At 44.1% G+C, this 21,003-nt stretch overlaps 1 protein-coding gene across 3 annotated transcripts in view; it reads right to left on the bottom strand.

Moving 5' to 3' along the window:
* Positions 1–21,003, bottom strand: part of LOC126297882 (nuclear hormone receptor FTZ-F1 beta) — a 374,623-nt gene that overhangs the window by 222,595 nt on the left and 131,025 nt on the right. For all 3 annotated transcript variants that reach the window (XM_049989174.1, XM_049989175.1, XM_049989176.1), the window contains exon 2: positions 16,958–17,006. The gene's annotated coding sequence lies outside the window, so the exon portion shown is untranslated. The remainder of the gene's footprint in view (positions 1–16,957; positions 17,007–21,003) is intronic.

The raw sequence follows: 21,003 nt of genomic DNA, 5'->3' as shown, positions 1-21,003 counted from the left end.
TCCTTTGACGTTTTCACATACACGTCGCACAATAAATTTACTGCTATGCAGTATTGCACTTTACTTTACACTACAATAATATTATTTTTAACGATAATAATACGGCGGCAAGACATGCGCGTCCGACACAAGTTACAAGAGACAAGAGAAGAATGAGTAACTGTTCATCGAGAATATCTCGTACATAAAAAAAGAAAATGTGTAAAAGTGTTCTTCTTCTGTTCGTTTTTCGCGCCGCGGTTTTCAAAGTCAATAACTCACTGCATCTCTGACGGCGCTTCGACAATAAACAAGTTACGTCACAGATCGTTCACCTTTTACATTCTCGCAACATTATTTGCTAACTGTAGCTGTTGCCGAGCGACTGCTCGATTAGTGAATGATTTAAAATGATAAGGCAATCACATAATGTTACAAGGTTCACATTACGTCGATGTTTCAGGTACGGTAGTTGCAGTCTAACTTCAAACGGACGCAAGCGAGGCAGAAAACTACATATAAAGACATCAACAAACATATTCGTGAAAAAAATTGCACAAATGCACTTGAAAATGAGAATAAATTCTAGAAATGCGTTGTGCTACGCATCAAAAATAAGTAACTGGTACAGTTTTCATTATTTAAATCAAGAATGACACAGTTGTAGGCTTTTCTGAATTATGTAATATGATTAACGAAATTAAGTTATTTAAATCGTAAGTATTGGACTGGATAAACATGAGTTGTATGGGGCACGGGTTGAATCACATTTAAAGGGACCACTCGGCGGATGCGATAAGGTAAAACTATGCAAAATCTATCGATGGCCGAGCGGTAATTTAAAGCTCAGTTCTGTCAAAGACAAGTCGCTTTGCGCTCCTGCCACAACAACTGATAACTGAAGGATTCCATCAAATTTTCAGTCGGGTTTTGATACGACGAAGAAACTACGTGAGAAAATCTGGTATCGTTACAGGGACGAACAGAACCGTAAGAAATTGTTGTGTCCTTCCTGGTAGTTGCCTTGAGTTTCGGAAGGTTTCAAATTCGTCATCTATTATCGCTGTGCCGGATGCACGACCGGACCTTCTTATGATTCAAGGAGACCCTCTCACTCCTCGCAAAAACGGAGCTACGGCTTGCTCAGTGAAGAAACTTTGTCACTGCAATGTTTGAATACTGCAACGTAGAGACGTAAGTTCGCATTATTCAAAAGAATGATAAGTTTCGGTGCGAATATGCCTTATGTGTTGAATTTCTCATCAAATCCTGTTCTTGGCATTTCTTACAAAAAAGATCGTCCTTCGAAAGTAAAATATCGAACTAACACACCAGAACACCAGATATTTCTAATAAATCTCTTCTATTACTTATTTTGACATCGCTGTAGACCAAAATCGCCGGCGGCGGTGGTCTCGCGGTTCTAGGCGCTCAGTCCGGAACCGCGCGACTGCTACGGTCGCAAGTTCGAATCCTGCTTCGGGCATGGATGTGTGTGATGTCCTTAGGTTAGTTAGGTTTAAGTAGTTCTAAGTTCTAGGGGACTGATGACCACAGATGTTAAGTCCCATAATGCTCAGAGCCATTTTTTTAGACCAAAATCAATATACGTATATTTTGTGTTAGGTTATCCATTACGGAACTAAGAGGGCTTTTCGGAGAGTAAGGTCCGATAGGGTACGAAATGGAAACCATAGTAAAATCCGATGAAGCTTTGCACAGATGTGTTGGGTAGTGTCTCTTGTATGCCCGACGATCGCGTCACGTCACACTTTTCATTTCTGAGCGCACAGTGAGTACTTAAAGATGCTTAGAACAAGTATGAGAGCCTGGTAGAGATTTCACGCCTGCATTGGTGACCGAGCGGTTCTAGGCGCTTCAGTCCGGAAACGCACGACTGCTACGGTTACAAGTTCCAATCCTGCCTCGGGCATGGATGTGTGTGATGTCCTTAGGTTTTTAGTTAGGTTTAAGTAGTTCGAAGTTCCAGGGGACTGATGACCTCAGATGTTAAGTCCATAGTGCACAGAGCCATTTGAACGTTTGAGAGATTTCACCTGATGTCATGCAGCCCGCATAACATAACTGTCATACGTTTCCTTCTGCATGACAGTTCTCTGTTGGACTCTGAAGGGGCAATGAAGATGCGTTCCCGATGGGAAGTGTTTGATCACCCACAGTAGAGCCCGTAACTGACTCTCCTGAGTTTCATCTCTGCTCACATGAACCGCTAGCTATGAAGACGTTCTGGCACAGACAACGAGCTGTAGACCAACGTAGAGAATTGGTAGGAAGCACAGGCGGCTTCCTTCTATGACGAGTGTATTGAAAAGTTGGTACAACGCTACAACAAATGTCTAAATCGGAGCGGTGAGTATGTAGGGAAGTAGCTGGAAGATGTAGCTAACTGTTGCAAATAAAACATTTTTTTGATTTTCACGGTGGTTTCCATGTTGCAACCGATCGGACCTTACTTTCCGAATTGGCCTCGTAGAACTTGCGATATGCTCGTGGATAGTTGTAAAGGATATATTTATCTGTTGATACTTCTGTTCTCTGTAGCGCTTTCATTGATATGCCAAAGATCAAACCATATATCATTGATGTTGGTTACAACGCTTGTGTTTATACAGTGTCTGCACGTTGAAATTACAAAATCCTTCAAACGGAACATTTGTAAGTATGCTGTTTAGGTTTTTATGTTGGTAACGCCATGTAGCGTTCTGTATGAAAATTACTGACTGTGCTGTGTGCAGTCTGTGGCTGGTTTGCATTGTTGGAATTTACTATTGTAGTGTTGGGCAGTTGGCTGGTAACAACGTGTAGCGTTGCGCAGTTGGAGGTGAGCCGCCAGCAGTGGTGGATGTGGGGAGAGAGTTGGCGGAGTTTTGAGAGTGGATGATCTGGACGTGTGTCCATCAGAGACAGTAAATTTGTAAGACTGGATGTCATGAACTGATTATATATATATATATATATATATATATATATATATATATATATATATATATATATATATATATATATATATATATATATATATGACTTTTGAACACTATGAAGGTAAATACATTGTTTGTTCTCTATCGAAATCTTTCATTTGCTAACTATGCCTATCAGTAGTTAGTGACTTCAGTAGTTAGAATCTTTTATTCAGCTGGCAGTATTGACGCACGCTGTATTGCAGTAGTTTGAGTAACGAAGATTTTCGTGAGGTAAGTGATTCATGAAAGGTATAGGTTATTGTTAGTCAGGGTCATTCTTTTGTAGGGATTTTTGAAAGTCAGATTGCGTTGCGCTAAAAATATTGTGTGTCAGTTTAAGCACGGTCATTTATAATTTTTCTAAGGGGACGTTTCACAGACGCTATTCTGGCGGTTACAGCTGTGGTAAATATTACGAAGTGGACTTGCATTTTGGGAGTGTGTATTGAAGTCAGCTGTTGGCGACACATGAAAATTTGTGCCGAACCGGGACTCCGCACCGGATTTCCCGCTTATCTCGAGCGGTCCCCTTAACAACTTTGGCTACCCGAGCAAGCCTTCAGGACCGATACATTCTTCCCTACGTCAAGAAGTCCACAACACATACTCTCGCTTCTGTGCGATAATCGCGAAATGTACGTGCTCGGATAGCCGAAGTAGTTGAAGCTACCGCTCGCGATAAAGCGGGAAATTTGGTTTCCAGTCCCGATCCGGCACAAATTTTCACGTGTCGCCAACAGTTGACGTCCACCCACGCTCGCAAAATCGACTTGCGCTCTGTCAGTTTCCACTAATTCGAAATAATAAATTTATCAATCCACAAAGAACAAAAATGGCTCTGACCACTATGGGACTCAACTGCTGAGGTCATAAGTCCCTTAGAACTACTTAAACCTGACTAACCTAAGGACAACACACACATCCATGCCCGAGACAGGATTCGACCTGCAACCGTAGCGGTGGAGCGGTTCCAAGCTGTAGCGCCTAGAACCGCTTGGCCACTCCGGCCGGCCCACAGAGAACAGCACCAACACTGACTGTCAGGATCGTGCAAAATGCTACATCTAACAGACAGTTATCTAGCGTCTGTTCCAGTGGTTGAACCTTGAATGCATGTTATAGAACAGCGCTTTGGACACAATACACAGGCTCTCTCTTCTAAGAGTTGTCAGGAGTATTGTCTCTGGTACTTTACCATACATTTGTGGTTTCGTTTTAGCATTGTGTAGCTGGAGTCAGTTCCAACAAACAGTGCCCACAATGTTTTTCTAGTAACTCCCAGTGTCGATGTAAAGCGTCAGTTTCTTTACCGTTACAAACAAAATTATTTTTAAAATGGAACTTTACTTGCTCATTCGATGGAGCTGTCCCAGATTAGTCTAGTAGGATATTTGTTTTACCGATATGTGTTAACTGGGCAGTAAAACACGAACATAAACCAGTACTCCAGCAATGACAGTATTGCCCTGGCCCGCGCTGGCTTCTCTCTTCATGTTTTACTGTCCCTGTTAATACATTTCGACTAAACTAATATTGCACTAGATTAATGTGGGACCGTACTATTGAATAGGTACGTAAAATTCCGCTTTAAAGACCAAAATGGTACTGAAACAGAGGATGACAGACTAAAGGCCGAAATACTAAATGTCTTTTTCCAAAGCTGTTTCACAGAGGAAGACTGCACTGTAGTTCCTTCTCACGATTGTCGCACAGACGACAAAATGGTAGATTTCGAAATAGACGACAGAGGAATAGAGAAACAATTAAAATCGCTCAAAAGAGGAAAGGCCGCTGGACCCGATGGGATACTAGTTCGATTTTACACAGAGTACGCGAAGGAACTTGCTCCCATTCTTGCACCGTAGGTCTCTAGAAGAGCGCAGCGTTCCAAAGGATTGGAAAATGGCACAGGTCATCCCGGTTTCCAAGAATGGACGTCGAACAGATATGCAGAACTAAAGACCTATATCTCTAACGTCGATCAGTTGCAGAATTTTGGAACACGTATTATGTTAAGAGTATGACTTTTCTGGAGACTAGAAATCTACTCTGTATGACTCAGCATGCGTTTCGAAAAAAACGATCGTATGAAACCCTGCACGCGCTATTCGTCCACGAGACTCAAGAGGGCCTTAGACACGGGTTCACAGGTAGATGCCGTGTTTCTTGACTTCCACAAGGCGTTCGATACTGTTCTCCATAGTCGTTTAATGAACAAAGTAAGAGCATATGGACTATGGGACCAATTGTGTGATTGGATTGAAGAGTTCCTAGATAACAGAACGTAGCATGTCATTTTCAATGGAGAGAAGTCTTCCGAAGTAAGAGTGATTTCAGGTGTGCCGCAGGAGAGTGGAGTAGGACCGTTGCTATTCACAATATACATAAATGACCTGGTGGATGACATCGGAAGTTCACTGAGGCCTTTTGCAGATGATGCTGTGGTGTATCGAGAGGTTTTAACAGTGGAAAATTGTACTGAAATGCAGGAGGATCTGCAGCGAATTGACGCATGGTGCAGGGAATGGCAATTGAATATCAATGTAGACAAGTGTAATGTGCTGAGAATACATAGGAAGATAGATCCCTTATCATTTAGCTACAATATAGCAGGTCAGCAATTGAAAGCAGTTAATTCTGTGAATTATCTGAGAGTAAGTATTAGGAGTGATTTAAAATGGAATGATCATATAAAGTTGATCGTCGGTAAAGCAGATGTCAGACTGAGATTCATTGGAAGGATCCTAAGGAAATGGAATCTGAAAACAAAGGAAGTAGGTTACAGTACACTTGTTCGCCCACTGCTTGAATACAGCTCACCGGTGTGGGATCCGTACCAGATAGGGTTGATAGAAGAGATAGAGAAGGTCCAACGGACAGCAGTGCGCTTCGTTACATGATCATTTAGTAATCTCGAAAGCGTTGCGGAGATGATAGATAAACTCCAGTGGAAGACTCTGCAGGAGAGACGCTCAGTAGCTCGGTACGAGCTTTTGTTATAAAGTTTCGAGAACATACCGTCACCGAGTAGTCAAGCAGTATATTGCTCCCTCCTACGTCTATCTCGCGATGAGACCATGAGGATAAAATCAGAGAGATTAGAGCCCATACAGAGGCATACCGACAATCTTTCTTTCCACGAATAATACGAGACTGGAATAGAAGGGAGAACCGATAGAGGTCCTCAAAGTACCCTCCGCCACACACCGTCGGGTGGCTTGCGGAGTATGGATGTAGATAGATCATTTTATTTGTATCGGGGAACAAACCCGTGCCTTCTGTTGACACTGGACGTCGCATGAAAGACGTGACGAGTAGTAACTGTTTCGGCTGATTCCAGCTACACAATACAAAAACGAAAATGCAAATATCTGCCGAAACCCACAGAAAATACGCCTGACGGCTCTCAGGAGACACCCGGTACACAGGTGAAATGACCCGCAAGCAAGGAAGCCAAACGTCAGAGGGTCTCTTGCTTCTTTATATTTTCTAACAAAGAGGGCAATACACTACGGAAGTAAAAGATAAAGTTGCCTGATACGTGAACTTATTCACAAAGCGTGCAATACTTTCACTCCTCCGAACTACTGTCGCATGCATTCTGACGACGCTCGTCGTAACGTTTATGAACACGCAAACCAATCGACAACAGCATGACAAAGGCAAGATAAATTAATTTCTCGTCTTAAATAGCAGCTACGTCCGGAATAGTATTACAGTTTGTTTCAAAATGAATATAAGGCTTTTAAGACTGTTGCATTTATTGCATTCAACTTACATTTATAAATAATACGTTATATGGAAGAGCAACTCAATTTTGTTTGCATACCTGTGCACGGAGGTAAGAGCATAGAACGATTAAGAGTGACTGTAGAAAGTGTTGAACGAGTGTGTCTTCTACGCGTAGCCCAAGAAATCAGGTCGGAAGGTTAATTATGAATTAGCAATTCCAGTGACGTCTGTGTGGAGACTTAAGGAGACACTTACAACTACGTCCTTACGACTGCAGCTGTTATGAGCTCTAAAGCCCACAGGCTACAGTTTACATGCCAACTCTGCAAACGAAACGTTGCATGACTATGAAGATTTTCTGGATCGTGTCGAGTTCAGTGATGTACCTTCATTTCACCTAACTGAAAGTGTGAACACATAATGTGCCCATGTGGGGGATATTGAATCCCCACACGGGGTGGTACAGTTGCAACGAGACTCCCCAAATTATGTTTTTTTTTTTTTCGACATAACCAGGCGGAAAGTTTATGGGCCTTTCTTTTTCGCTAAGCCAACTACAACTGTAGTTTCTTTTCTTGGTGCGCTACAACTGTGGCTCTTTCTACAACTGGAAGAATCTGAACAACTGAACTTTATTTGGCAGCAAGATGGTGCACCGCCTCACTGACGTAACTCAGTACGCGATTGGTTCAATGACGTTGTTCCGACAGCTGGACAGGACCGCAAGGGGCCATATGACAGAGCTTGTTTTGCATGCACTCCACGTTGCAATACGATCTGATCCCATGCGGTTTTTACCTTTGGCGGTTCATAATGGATCGTGTGCATGTGCCTCCGCTACCACTGATCAAGGTTTGTGAAGAACTCGTCTATAGACTCGATTAGTGAAGAATAGTGCTCACACTGAACACTTGTAAGGAAAAGTGTTTGAGTTGCTCTTTCATTTGATGTATTATTTACAATTTTAAGTTGAATGTAACAAATGCTACTAAGCCTTAAAGCGCGTATATTCATTTTGAAAGCCGCTGCAGTTGCATCGAACCAGCCTTTGGACTCAAGACAAAAATCAACAAACCTTCTACATGAATGGAGACAGAAACGCGAAGTACATTTTACCTACACAGACAGCAACAAAGTTTTAATTTCTAAATACCCATCATATTTTCCAAGGGTGGTATGCATGCCCGTACAACTTTTGAGTGTTTTTTACAATTACGTTTGAAGGAGCAAAGTTTTCATATATTAGTCGTAGATGTTGAATGGGTCGTCCATCGGACGCATGCGGAACACACTGACGATAGTAAACTCGTCCCATGTTCCTGTTACCGGCCGGAGTGGCTAAGAGGTTCTAGGCGCTATAGTCTGCAACCGCGCGACCGCTACGGTTCGAATCCTGTCTCGGGCATGGATGTGTGTGATGTCCTTAGGTTAGTTAGGTTTTAGTAGTTCTAAGTGTAACTGAGGCGGAATAAGGGGAACCAGCCCGCATTCATCGAGGCAGATGGAAAACCGCCTAAAAACCATTCACAGTCTGGCCGGTTCACCGGACCTCGACACAAATCCGCCGGGAGGATTCGTGCCAGGCGCTCCTTCCCGCCCGGATTGATGCTTAATTTTGGACACCAGTGTACTTGAGTATTTTCTTGTAGAATTTGCTGTGTAGCACCCTTTTTCTCCTCATACATGTGCGGTACGCTAGACTCGTCTGACCTATCTGAATAGCCGGAATAGTCTCTGAGAGAGCTCTAGAAGCAGCGAGTCTGTTGCGGGAAGGCCGTTGCAGGTGGCGGCGCCGCGCCGGAAGTACACGAGCAAGGCCGTCTGTGGCTTCCGGTTAGCGACCTCCACAAAACCACGCACTCTGTCGCTCCCCCCCTCTTCTCTCGCAGCGCAGCCGACGATTTCTAGAGCGTTTCCTGCCCTCCACAGCACACGCAAGGGTTGGGGCTGGCTCAATGTTATCGACACAATGGCGAAAGACGTTGCCACTCAACCGTTCCTCACTTTAACAACTTTTGGCGGCTCACTCCGTAGGCCTGCCAATAACCCGCTTACACTCTAAAAGCTTCAGGTTGTTTGGGGATACACTACTGGCCATTAAAATTGCTACACTACGAAGATGACGTGCTACAGACGCGAAATTTAACCGACAGGAAGAAGATGCTATGATATACAAATGATTAGCTTCTCAGAGCATTCACACAAGGTTGTCGCCGGTGGTGACACCTACAACGCGCTGACACGAGGAAAGTTTCCAAGCGATTTGTCATACACAGCAGTTGACCGGCGTTGCCTTGTGAAAAGTTTTGTAATGCCTCGTGCAAGGAGGAGAATTGCATACCATCACGTTTCCGACTTTGATAAAGGTCGGATGGTAGGTTATAGCGATTGCGGTTTCTCGTATCGGGAGATTGCTGCTCGCGTTGGTCGAGATCCAGTGACTGTAAGCAGAACATGGAATCGGTGGGTTCAAGAGGGTAATACGGAACGCCGTGCTGGATCCCAACGGCCTATCAGTAGCAGTCGAGATGACAGGCTTCTTATCCGCATGGCTGTAACGGATCGTGCAGCCATGTCTCGATACATGAGTCAACAGATGGGGACGTTTGCAAAACAACAACCATCTGCACGAACAGTACGACAACGCTTGCAGCAGCATGGACTATCAGTTCGTAGACCATGGCTGCGGTTACCCTTGACGCTGCATCACAGACAGGACCGCCTGCGATGGTGTACTCAACGACGAACCTGGGTGCACGAATGGCAAAACGTCATTTTTTCCGATGAATCCAGGTTCTGTTTACAGCATCGTGATGGTCGCATCCGTGTTTGGCGACATCGCGGTGAACGCACATTGGAAGCGTGTATTCGACATCGCCATACTGGCGTATCACCCGGCGTGATGGTTAGAGGTGCCATTGGTTACACGTCTCGGTCACCTCTTGTTCGCACTGACGGCACTTTGAACAGTGGACGTTACATTTCAGATGTGTTACGAGCCGTGGCTCTACCCTTTACTCGATCCCTGCGAAACCCTACATTTCAGCAGGATAATGCGCGACCACATGTTGCAGGTCCTGTACGGGACTTTCTGGATACGGAAAATCTTGATGAACTGTGGTATCGTGTTGAAGCTGAATGGGTAGCTGTACCTGTACACGCCATCCAAGCTCTGTCTGACTCAATGCCCAGGCGTATCAAGGCCGTTATTACGTCCAGAGTTGGTTTTTCTGGGTACTGATGTCTCATGATCTATGCATCCAAATTGCGTAAACATGTAGTCACATGTCAGTTCTAGTATAATATAATCGTCCAATGAATACCCGTTTATCATCTGGATATCTTCTTGGTGTGGCAATTTTAATGGCCATTAGTGTATTTTCTGAGTATACAATGCCTCCGAGTGTCAGGCTGCGGATTATCGCCTTTGTGGATTAACCGTGCAAAGTGCGACGATTTCTGACAGAAGAAATTAAATGAAGACTAGTACAGTTAGAACGAATAATTTCGTTTGTAAAACACCATTGTGCGTATGGCTCATGTTTTACCGTCGTAAGACGACGCACATATGGTGAACGAGGTGTGTTAGGTAGAGAAAGAGAGCGAAGACAAGGCGATCGTGAAACTCATTAGAACGCACTCTGGCGTTTATCTGTTATCACTACATCGTGCCTAGCCACGTTTCTGTCTGAAGGCTAATCTCACTTACTGCTGTAGGGGCTTCTATACAGTGTCATAACTGACTCACGAGAAAGGTTTCTGCATATAATTTACAAATGTTCCGCTCAAATCGGTTAAACTATGATGCTGTCTGTCGATTAAGTCGTGCGTCCTGAGAACTTCTCTGCAGTGCGCTGCTTAAACCGTTAAACTAGAGTTTGGAGTTAATATTTCATTACCTAACATTGTTTTTCTTTTCTACAGAAAACAATGTTACGCGGTGGCCCGTAAACAAAATTACCGCTACGCCAGTCAAGTCGTCCGGCAGTAGGCACTTAGTACTACCTTCCCGCAAAAAATGGTTCAAATGACTCTGAGCACTATGATACTTAACTTCTGAGGTCATCAGTCCCCTAGTCTTAGAACTACTTAAACCTAACTAACCTAAGGACATCATACACATCCATGCCCGAGGCAGGATTCGAGCTTGCGACCGTTACGGTCGCTCGGCTTCAGACTGTAGCGCCTAGAACCACACGGCCACTCTGGCCGGCTACCTTCCCGAAGCCGGGACTTTTAGTTTCCTTCAGAGTATGTAGGCCAAGTTCGTTTCACTTTAGTCGCGTTGTGACTCCGGAAAATGAGAACCGACGGAACGAAAAAAAAAAGAATGAACAACAAAAAGAGAAAATTATAAGATATTTTCCGAAAGCGAACAGAAAGCAAGTGATATGAAGTAAAGAACATTAAGCACAATTTCGCAAATTAGTTGTCAGAGTCCGCCCAGTAATGCGTAATTAATGTAGTCGGCTTTCAAGTGATTACATGTAGCATGCGTATATACGAGGTGCGTCAAAGCTGTTGGATCTAATTGAAATAGGTTATACTGGGTCCACATCCGATTACATTGAGATAGTGAACCAATGATCGGTAATGCAGGTTTGTGGACGTAAAAAGCGTATACCGCATAGCAACAACGTAGCTCATAGTAATTTCTCAAACTGACGAACGATAGTCTCAATGCATGCATACCAATGGTGACTAGGGCCTCCCGTCGGGTAGACACTTCGGCGATTTGTGCTTCAATGGGGATGTAATGATGATGAAAAGGACAACACAACACCCAGTCCCTGAGGGGAGAAAATGTCCGACCCAGCAAGGAATCGAATCTGGGCCCTTAGGATTGACATTCTGTCGCGCTGACCAATCAGCTACCAGGGGCCGACATACCAATGGCGCATAAAGTTCTGCCGCATTCTCTCATAAGATCCCTGATGTCTGTTGTACCAGGAGACAGACAGCTTGGACCTTACAAAGCAGGTCTTCATTCGTTTCTAAGGGAATTTCATGTACCAACGTCTTGATGTAACCCAAGAGGAAAAAGTCAAAAGGTGTGAGATACGGCGATCGCGCTGGCCACGGTACAGGACTTCCCCTTCCAGGTCAACGATGAAGGTATGTGTTCTTCAGGTGCTCGCGGACATTGACATCGGATGTGGCCGAGCGGTTCTAGGCGCTTCAATCTGGAACCGCGCGACCGCTACGGTCGCAGGTTCGAATCCTGCCTCGGGCATGGATGTGTGTGATGTCCTTAGGTTAGTTAGGTTTAAGTAGTTCTAAGTTCTAGGGGACTGATGACCTCAGATGTTGAGTCCACACGATCATACACAATCTCCTCAAAAAATTCTGGTGTTCGGGCATGTCTTTGGCGGCTCTCTGTGGCATGACAGACCCCTTCTCTCGTAAGTTGGTGCTCATGGAGATAAACTTCTTCAAATTAGGATGACGCCCGTTGGGAAAGCGTTGCTCAGAGCCATTTGAACCATTTGACATTAACATCAAAGAGGCTGGTGTATCGTCGTGTTGAAACCACGTCCTTTCGCGGGCAACAAGGGGTAGAGTCTCTAAGAACTCCGGCAGCACAACTCTCAGCAACACAAGGTAACTGGATCAGTCAAAAGCGGAGGCAGCAAATAAGGTCCTATTAGGTGACCTTGGACAATGCCCACCCATACGTTGATCGAAAATCGTTGTTGGTGGCCACAGATGTGAGTGACGTGGTGATATACTCACTCGAGACATGGCAGTTGCGGCTGTTAAGAACACCATCAGGGGTGAATGAGGCCTCATCCGTGAACAATACAAACAGTATGAAGTACGGGATTACTGCGCTGCAGTTGATAATCCATTGACAGAAGTGAAGGGGGGGCTCAGAATCCGTTGGTCCCTGTGCTCCGACACGTTCTTTATGATAATACTTGTTCCACCAGTACTCTCCACACTGTATCCTTGAAGTGTGCATTTCACGAGCAATTTTTTTTTCTTTCTTTTGTTTATGCCTTTATCCCGAGCTTTCCCAGGGTCGGCATGGTTACGATCGGATTTGGCAATGGTTAATGTTAAGGGGTGGTCAGATGCCCTTTCTGCCGCCACTCTGTACCCTCCAGGACGGAACTAGTATACCCCATCTGTCTTCGTCTAGTGTAACTCATGGAATAGTGTGAAACGTGTTCAGTCGCAGGGTTCGAATCCTGCCTCGGGCATGGACGTGTGTGATGTCCTTAGGTTAGTTGGGTTTAAGTGGTTCTAAGTTCTAGGGGACTAATGACCTCAGCAGTTAAGTCCCATAGTGCTCAGAGCCATTTGAAACGTATTCAGATGTATGCGAGCCGTGTAACTGAGGCGGGACGTGGGGACCAGCCCGGTATTCACCTCGTGGGATGTGGAAAACCCCCTAAAAACCACATCCAGGCTGGCCAACACACCGGCCCTCGCCGTCAATCCGCCGGGCGGATTCGATTCGGGGCCGGCGCGCCTACCCGAGTCCAGGAAGCAGCACATTAGCGTTCTCGGCTAACCTGGCGGGTGTTTCACGAGCAAGTTGACGGGCGCTGGGTAGTCGACCACATTCACAATCTTCTCGAAAAATTCTGGTATTCGGGCATGTCTTTAGCGGCTCTCATAAGTTGGTGTTCATGGAGATAAACTTCTTCCAATTAGGATGACGCCCGTTGGGAAAGCGTTGTCTCTACATTAGTGCTGCCTTATGGGGACTGCATCGTACTGCACCGTACATTCAGCACATGTCTGCTTACCTTCGTGACGATTAACGTGTCATCTTTTACTACTCGTCAAGCACTGTACACAGTAACACAACTCACGATGAACATATGACAGGCTGTCTTATGCAATGGACAACTTGACATAAGGGATAGTGGTGTGCGTGCTGCAAAGGTAATGCACCGGTCCGATGTATGCGGTCTTCTCACGACACACGTGCTATGAGCCAAGTCGTGTACATACGTCTGTCTGGTGGTGAGGGAGAATGCTTTTTATCAACCGTTGCCTGTTACAGTGTACAACAGACACCCGGAATATTTGCCATAGTGCGGCAGAACTGCATGGGCTGTTGCAAAATGGTTCAAATGGCTCTGAGCACTATGGGACTATCTGAGGCCATCAGTTCCATAGAACTAAGAACTACTTGAACCTAACTAACCCAATATGCCCGAGGTAGGATTCGAACCTGCAACCGTAGCGGTCGCGCAGTTCCAGACTGAAGCACCTAGAACCGCTCGGCCACACCGGCCGGCGGCTATTGCAATACACGCACTAAGACTGGCGGTCGTCCCTTTGAACAATTACTATGAGTTAAGTCGTCGTTATGCGGTGTATGCTGTGACGGACATCACACAATAAATATGCATTTCAGACCATTGGTTCCCTGTCTCAGTTTAATCGGTTGTGGACCCAATATCACCTGTTTCAATTTCACCGGTAAAAACACGTGTAGTTTGGATTATCCGTGAGTTTAGGTTATAGGTGCAGTCTTGGGTCTCCATTAGCTTGGATATTCGGAAAGTACTGCGTTTTGTTATAAGAGGCCTCCGGTCTCCGGTAGCTCTCTACAAAGTAATTGCATTTCGTTTGACTTTTACCCCAATTTATTTTTGCAACTGCAGTGCACTAAAGAAACTGCACAACGGTGCCAGTCTCTATGGTTCTGTGTTGTGTGTTTTGTCTGCAAACAAACTTGTTCCGTAAACTAACGGTACTGGCTGTTGACGACAGTAATGCCCACTCACTACTGCTCGGTCCTCTCATGGGTTTGTTTTTCCGGCAGTGTTGATCGTTAAGCCGTACATAGCAATCCGGAAAGATTTATTGATGAAGAGTTGGCCGACATATTTCTCGTGCTTAGATTCACTGAATGCGATGGAAGAGTGGCACAAAGACTGTGCCGAGCTAATCACGCAGCGGCGGTAACCATACTCCAATACTTTTCTATTTGGCAGTAGTTGCGTTATTCTGTGTTTCGTGTTGCCCGTTTCGGTGACTGCACCTAACAAGATAACTTATCTATAACTACGACAGTGAAAATGATTACTTCGAAATTCATACATAACTGTAACACAGGCAAAAAACACAAACCCGAAAATATAAAAGAAGCGCTTCATTGCTTAGTGTGCAGCAAATATCAAATTATACGCTCACTAAACGAAACTGATTTTGAAAGGTTATATCTAATTTCGCGACTGATAATTCGTCGAATGGGGCAAAAAACAACGTGGTTAAGTTAAAATTCTATGTCACTATTCACAGCATTTACATAAACGTAAACTCGAATTAAGAAAATTAAAAAATCAGTGCGAGATGTTTAAACAAATTCCTGATTTCTCTGACTGACGTTTACGAAGATTTCTTCAAGCCCACGCACGAACCTGGAAACTATCAATTATGGATTTTCTTTTTGTTTCCTGTTTATAAAGTTGTTTGCTTGTTGTCAAACAGTACGGATGAGACTATGTGCTCTGAAAGAGATTGTTGTGGTAGTTATCTAAATCAGTCTATTAATTAATTAAATCAATAAATCACGTCGTGTGAAATCCAGTAAGGCGCACGCCTTTCGAACTGATTCCATTTCGGCTGTTTGCGTTCACATTTAGCTTACTTGTTCGACCAGCGATTCTTTTGAGCTCACAAATCTCAGTGGGCCTCGTAAAGGCTACGGCAATCGAACTGGGATATACATATCGGCTTTTCGTCACTCCATGGAGGCGATATCGAGTATGAGTTGGAAGAATTGGTGAAACAAACGACAGAAAACGACAAACAACAGTAAGGGACATATGTAACAATGACCATCTACTAGACAAACGAATTTATGAACGAATATTATCGAAACTTGGTTCATATGTAGGATTATGTATGAGAAGTTTTAAGGCAGCTGAATTTGATCTCTCTAGGCAAGTAGTCGTCAAAATTCCAAACCAAGGCCGCGTATAAGCCGATCTTATTATTACTTGGCAACCTACATACGTTAGTATGTTATGAGTCCCCAATATACTAGCCATAGTAGGGATGTGATGTTTCCCACCGACCCACTAGTACTGATCGTAAGAGTCGGCATCATTCGGAACTCTCCGTGTCGACTGTTTCCCGTTTCGGATGGCATGGCTCCCACCTTCACCGACGTCAAAGCTTCGACACTGTAAATGCATCAAGTAGTGCTATTGTACTGTCTGTATGAGCGAATCATTAACTGATAACAGTAATGCAAGTTATAGTTAAATTTATTGTGGCATTATGTAATGTACGACATGATCACAAATATTTACTAAATTTTTGAATGTCACTTTTCTTCTACTCATTGAGTTGTATCACAAGAGACGTAATTTAACTCCATGCACCTCGCTACAAATATGCACCGCAATTGAAGATGAGCGTCTCCATAATGCGCGTCCACAAATCCATGTTACTTTCGTGTCAAAATTTACGTCTTAGCAGCTGATCGGTACGAGTCGCGGCGCGCTTATTGTCAGCACTGAAACACAAACAAAATATTCACCCTCTCGCACCATCTAACCCAACAGTGGTCACGCTAAGTACCTCTCTGCCCCTGAGGTAAACGACCAACTCTGTAAGATCACCGCCGCATTCATCAAAAAAACGTCCATCTTACAATATAACTGCCCAAGTATTTTTGTTGTCTACCGGTAACGTTGGTTCTCGTTTCTGGATTCGGCTGTTAGTCGGTAGATGCAATTTATTATAAAATACGGCTGAAAACGCAGACCGGACGAAGGCTTAATTCGGGCCGCAGATTGATGACGACTGCTCTAGAGCAAAAACAAACTAAAGAACAATAACGCAGCCGGCCGCAGTGGCCGAGCGGTTCTAGGTGTTTCAATCTGCAAACGCGCGACCGCAACGTCGCAGGTTCAAATCCTGCCTCGGGCATGGATGTGTGTGTAATGCCCTTAGGTTAGTTAGGTTTAAGTAGTTCTAAGTTCTAGGGGACTGACGACCTCAGATGTTAAGTCCCATAGTGCTCAGGGCCATTTGAACTATCTGAACAATAACGCACTGATTCGTTAATTAATTACCGTCTCTGAAGAGTTTTAACAATTGCGTAAATATATCAAGAAATTTTTGCTATTTCGTATATTTAAACGATGATATGAGTCACGTATTCTGCATGAGACCAATATCGGAACGACTGCTTACAAAGGAAGTTACAAGGGTCACCACGCAACGAAGGATAATTGTGAATAACATCTCCAAGACAAGGGTGGGTATAAGTATTAAAGAATAATAATTACCTCATGAATGATCGAGGAAGTAAAGGGTGGTGCCAGCGGGCGCGAGAACCTGCAATCAGAAAACAAACAAGGTATGAGCGTTTTGTTACAGACAATGGCGGCTGGCGGCGCCGCTGCCGCTGCAGCGTCCGTCTAACGGGGCACGCCGTGCTGCCAACTGCCCGGCGCTGAACACACGCTGCTCCACGTGGCGCTGCAGACAAACACAAAAGGCTCCAGCTTTCTGGTGCACATTACAGACACACAAGTTTAAATTCCGTAGTATTTATCTCTATTCTATCACAAACTGTGTTACTTTCACTTAAACAATAGTCTGTCCATCTGAAAAGGTTGTTTTTATTATTTCTGATCTTCCTGTTCTGTGAGGTCCATCTTTACGGTATGATAAACGGCCTTTAGTGATAGCAATACACATTTGTTTTCATGTATTTTCGAAACGTCGTACGTGTATGTACATTTAACAGTTTTATAACTTGATGAGTCACTGGCTCGCACGTGAACATGTGCTCCAAAAGTTGTTTATAGTCTACGAACAGAGACTAGCGACAAAATTAAGACGTCATTTTTGATCAAATATACGTTTACACGCGAATTGCACAGCAACGGGTATTCTAAGCCACAGGAGAAATGAGCACCGAATACGCCCATTATCTCTTGGCACATTCGGTGACGTCAGCAACATTGATGTTACCAGTGGCCACATCAATAAAGTAATTTGATGATGCCAATTTGTGTCGTCAGTATGACATCCGTAAGTGACGATGGTAGTGGTGACTTACGTGATTTCGAACAACCATCGTTTTACTACAGACATAGTTCGTGTATATAAAAATCCCATGTATCACAGGCCACTGACCTCATGAAGAAAAACAATGAAATAGGAACAGGTCGTCTCAATACATTTCTTATAAATCACGCTCTTGTAATCCCCATCTCGAGGTGCAATAGGGGCATCTTTCACCCACAGCAATTTTATACTAACAATGAACCGATTACATCAAAAAATTGGTTATTCTACGGTGCCATCCCGTTTTCACCCCCACCACTTTGGGAGACAGGTGGTTCTTACTCACAGTGCTTCTGTCGAGATAGTAAATGACATGTACAAAGTCTAGTATAATTCAATCCAGTCGTTTACGCGGAAATGTCGAACATGCATAGATTATTAAAATGTATATAACCTTAAAAGGGGTGAAGACAGCGAACCCCAGAAACAGCATTATTAGATCGATTGCAAGAGTTCACAGTCTCAATACCTAGTCGTATTAGTCATTTATCTCTAATGATAATACCCTTCAAATCATTCTACAAATTAAATACAATTTTCAGTCATCACCAACTCCAGCACAGGAGTATTATATCGTAAGATGAAAAATAACAGTAGGGAAGTTTATATGTTCGTGGTATCTAGAGCGACAACATGAAATTACGGAAGAAAATAGAGGCATTGAAGTTACACTGTAAATAATGTCAGATCAATATGTAAGTTCTATATATCCAGAATGAGATTTTCACTCTGCAGCGGAGTGTGCGCTGATATGAAACTTCCTGGCAGATTAAAACTGTGTGCCCGACCGAGACTCGAACTCGGGACCTTTGCCTTTCGCGGGCAGGTGCTCTACCATCTGAGCTACCAAAGCACGACTCACGCCCGCTACCCACAGCTTTAATTCTGCCAGCTGTGGGTACCGGCCGTGAGTCGTGCTTTGGTAGCTCAGATGGTAGAGCACCTGCCCGCGAAAGGCAAAGGTCCCGAGTTCGAGTCTCGGTCGGGCACACAGTTTTAATCTGCCAGGAAGTTTCAAGTTCTATATACATTAAATACACTTTCGCTGGATAAATAGCTAGGCAGCTGTAAGACAAATAAATAAAAATGTCGCGTTTGTTATGAAGTACGCATTTTTATTTTCAAAAGGGCCTGGTTTGTTTCTTGACCAGCTATGCTTTACAAAAGGTTTCATGAATTATGCTTCATTCGTTAGAGGTACCTATGACTTGTTTAGTTATACATGGATCATATTCTTGAAACCTACCCATGTTGGGCAAATCAGGAAGTAAGTGTACGAGAATTAAAGCCATAGCTGCTCTGCTGGTTGATTTGAACACCACGGTGCATTACTAGGCAGAGTGGCTGTGTCCCTGTCTTTCTCCTACTTAAGAACTGGCTCACCCGCCCAGTTACGAAGCAAAGCACAGTTCAATGTGGAATACAAACCGCAGCACAAGTTGACTTGTTTCATATGCAAAAACATTGACAGAACAGAATTTAATCTCAATTGCTGGACAAAGTCCTGCAATCACTACGAGACCTACGGTAGAAACTTTAATTCTGTACTCTGTCCCTTGCTCGCTGTATTTTGCAGCTTAGGTTCGTTACCAGTGCAGCAAAATTATTAGCAATTTTCTTTAGCGGGAGAAATCTCACTCATGCAAATATTCTGTTCCTTATTATTGTTTTTTTTATATGCCATTATCATAAGTTTACAAGTCTTAATTTTTAAGAAACAATAACAAATATTCCAAATTAACTGACATATTTCTGTCTCGCGCGATCATATCGAAGTTTTTCTTTTCTTTTTCTTTTACTGTTACCAATGGACGAGACTATGGCATCTAATCAAGATATGTGGCGCTGAAACCGCTATTCCCTCTCTCACTGCAGCAACGAAGCCTATTTTGCAACTATCTGCCCACATGACTGCGATCAACAATTTCAAGGTAAACTGGCTGCCACGCTACTGAATAATATCTCAAGCTGTCCAATGCACTAGAGTTCGTTTCTGCAGCTCCTAGTGTATTATTTTCTTCGTGTTGTTGGCGGTAATAGGAGCACGACGATGACACCGGCTCATAACCTACTCTTAAACTGTCTCCTGCTCATCAATCACACAGTAGCCCCGCCTCTCCCCTTTCGTCCATGTAACGGGATGTTATAACAATTAAAGAGCTGTTAAACAGAGGTCCAGTATGGGCTGGAATTATTGTATGGCAGCGAAACTATTTAGATATGCTGATGCATTAATGGGAAACCGATTTACGCTCAAAAAAATTAGTTCCAATTTTGGCCACTAGGTGCAAATCTGGCGCTGTGAATGCAAGAGAGATTAATTGATTAGAACGGGACGTGGTCAGAAAATGTGAAACAAGTGAGAATGATAGTATGGTCGGGGTGGCCGAGAGGTTCTGGGCGCTACAGTCTGGAACCGCACGACCAGTACGGTCGCAGGTTCGAGCCCTGCCTCGGGCATGCATATGTGTGATGTCCTTAGGTTGGTTAGGTTTAAGCAGTTCTAAGTTCCAGGGGACTGATGACCTTAGAAGTTAAGTCCCACAGTGCTCAGAGCCATTTTTTGACAATAATATAATGCACCGCAGACGTCGGCGAGATGCTGCATTCGTAAAGCGACGCCATCAACAGTCCTCGCAGCTGTTCTGGTGGAATCAGAGCAACGTGTTCATGTTTACTGGCCCCCAGATCAGGCAAAGACCGAACGTGTCTCCGGTAAACTCTTTCTTTTAGATATCCCCAGACGCAAAAGTCACATGGATTCAGATCAGGTGATCTTGCAGGCCACGTGTATGGAAAATGTCTGGAGATAACACGTTCGTGGACGGCTGCATTACCTTTCAATGGGCGAGCGACATAAGGTGTGGCCCCATCTTGTATGAAAACAACAGTTTCCATGCAAATAACTTACGGGTTTGCTGTCGGGTGACGTCGTCGCACACCGCCGATATTTCGACAGGAGCACACCCTGCCATTCTTAAGGCACAAATGCAAACTTAATAAATCACGGAATAATGTAGATAGAGAGGTAAAAATTGACACACATGCTTGGAATGACATGAGGTTTTATTAGAACAAAAAAAAATTAAAGTTCTCAAAATGTCCAACAGATTGCGCTGGACAGGAAAACTGCTACCGTAACGGGTAGGCTGGGTGTGCTCCTGTCGAAATATCGGCGGTGTTCGACGACGTCACCCGGCAGCAAACCGGTAAGTTATTTGAACATTCGATTCGCCGGGAAAAATTAAGGTCTCACAGT

Source organism: Schistocerca gregaria, chromosome X (assembly GCF_023897955.1).
Source record: "Schistocerca gregaria isolate iqSchGreg1 chromosome X, iqSchGreg1.2, whole genome shotgun sequence".
Lineage (NCBI taxonomy): Eukaryota > Metazoa > Arthropoda > Insecta > Orthoptera > Acrididae > Schistocerca > Schistocerca gregaria.
Note: the sequence above shows the minus strand (reverse complement) of the source record. Positions and strands in the feature narration are given on the sequence as shown.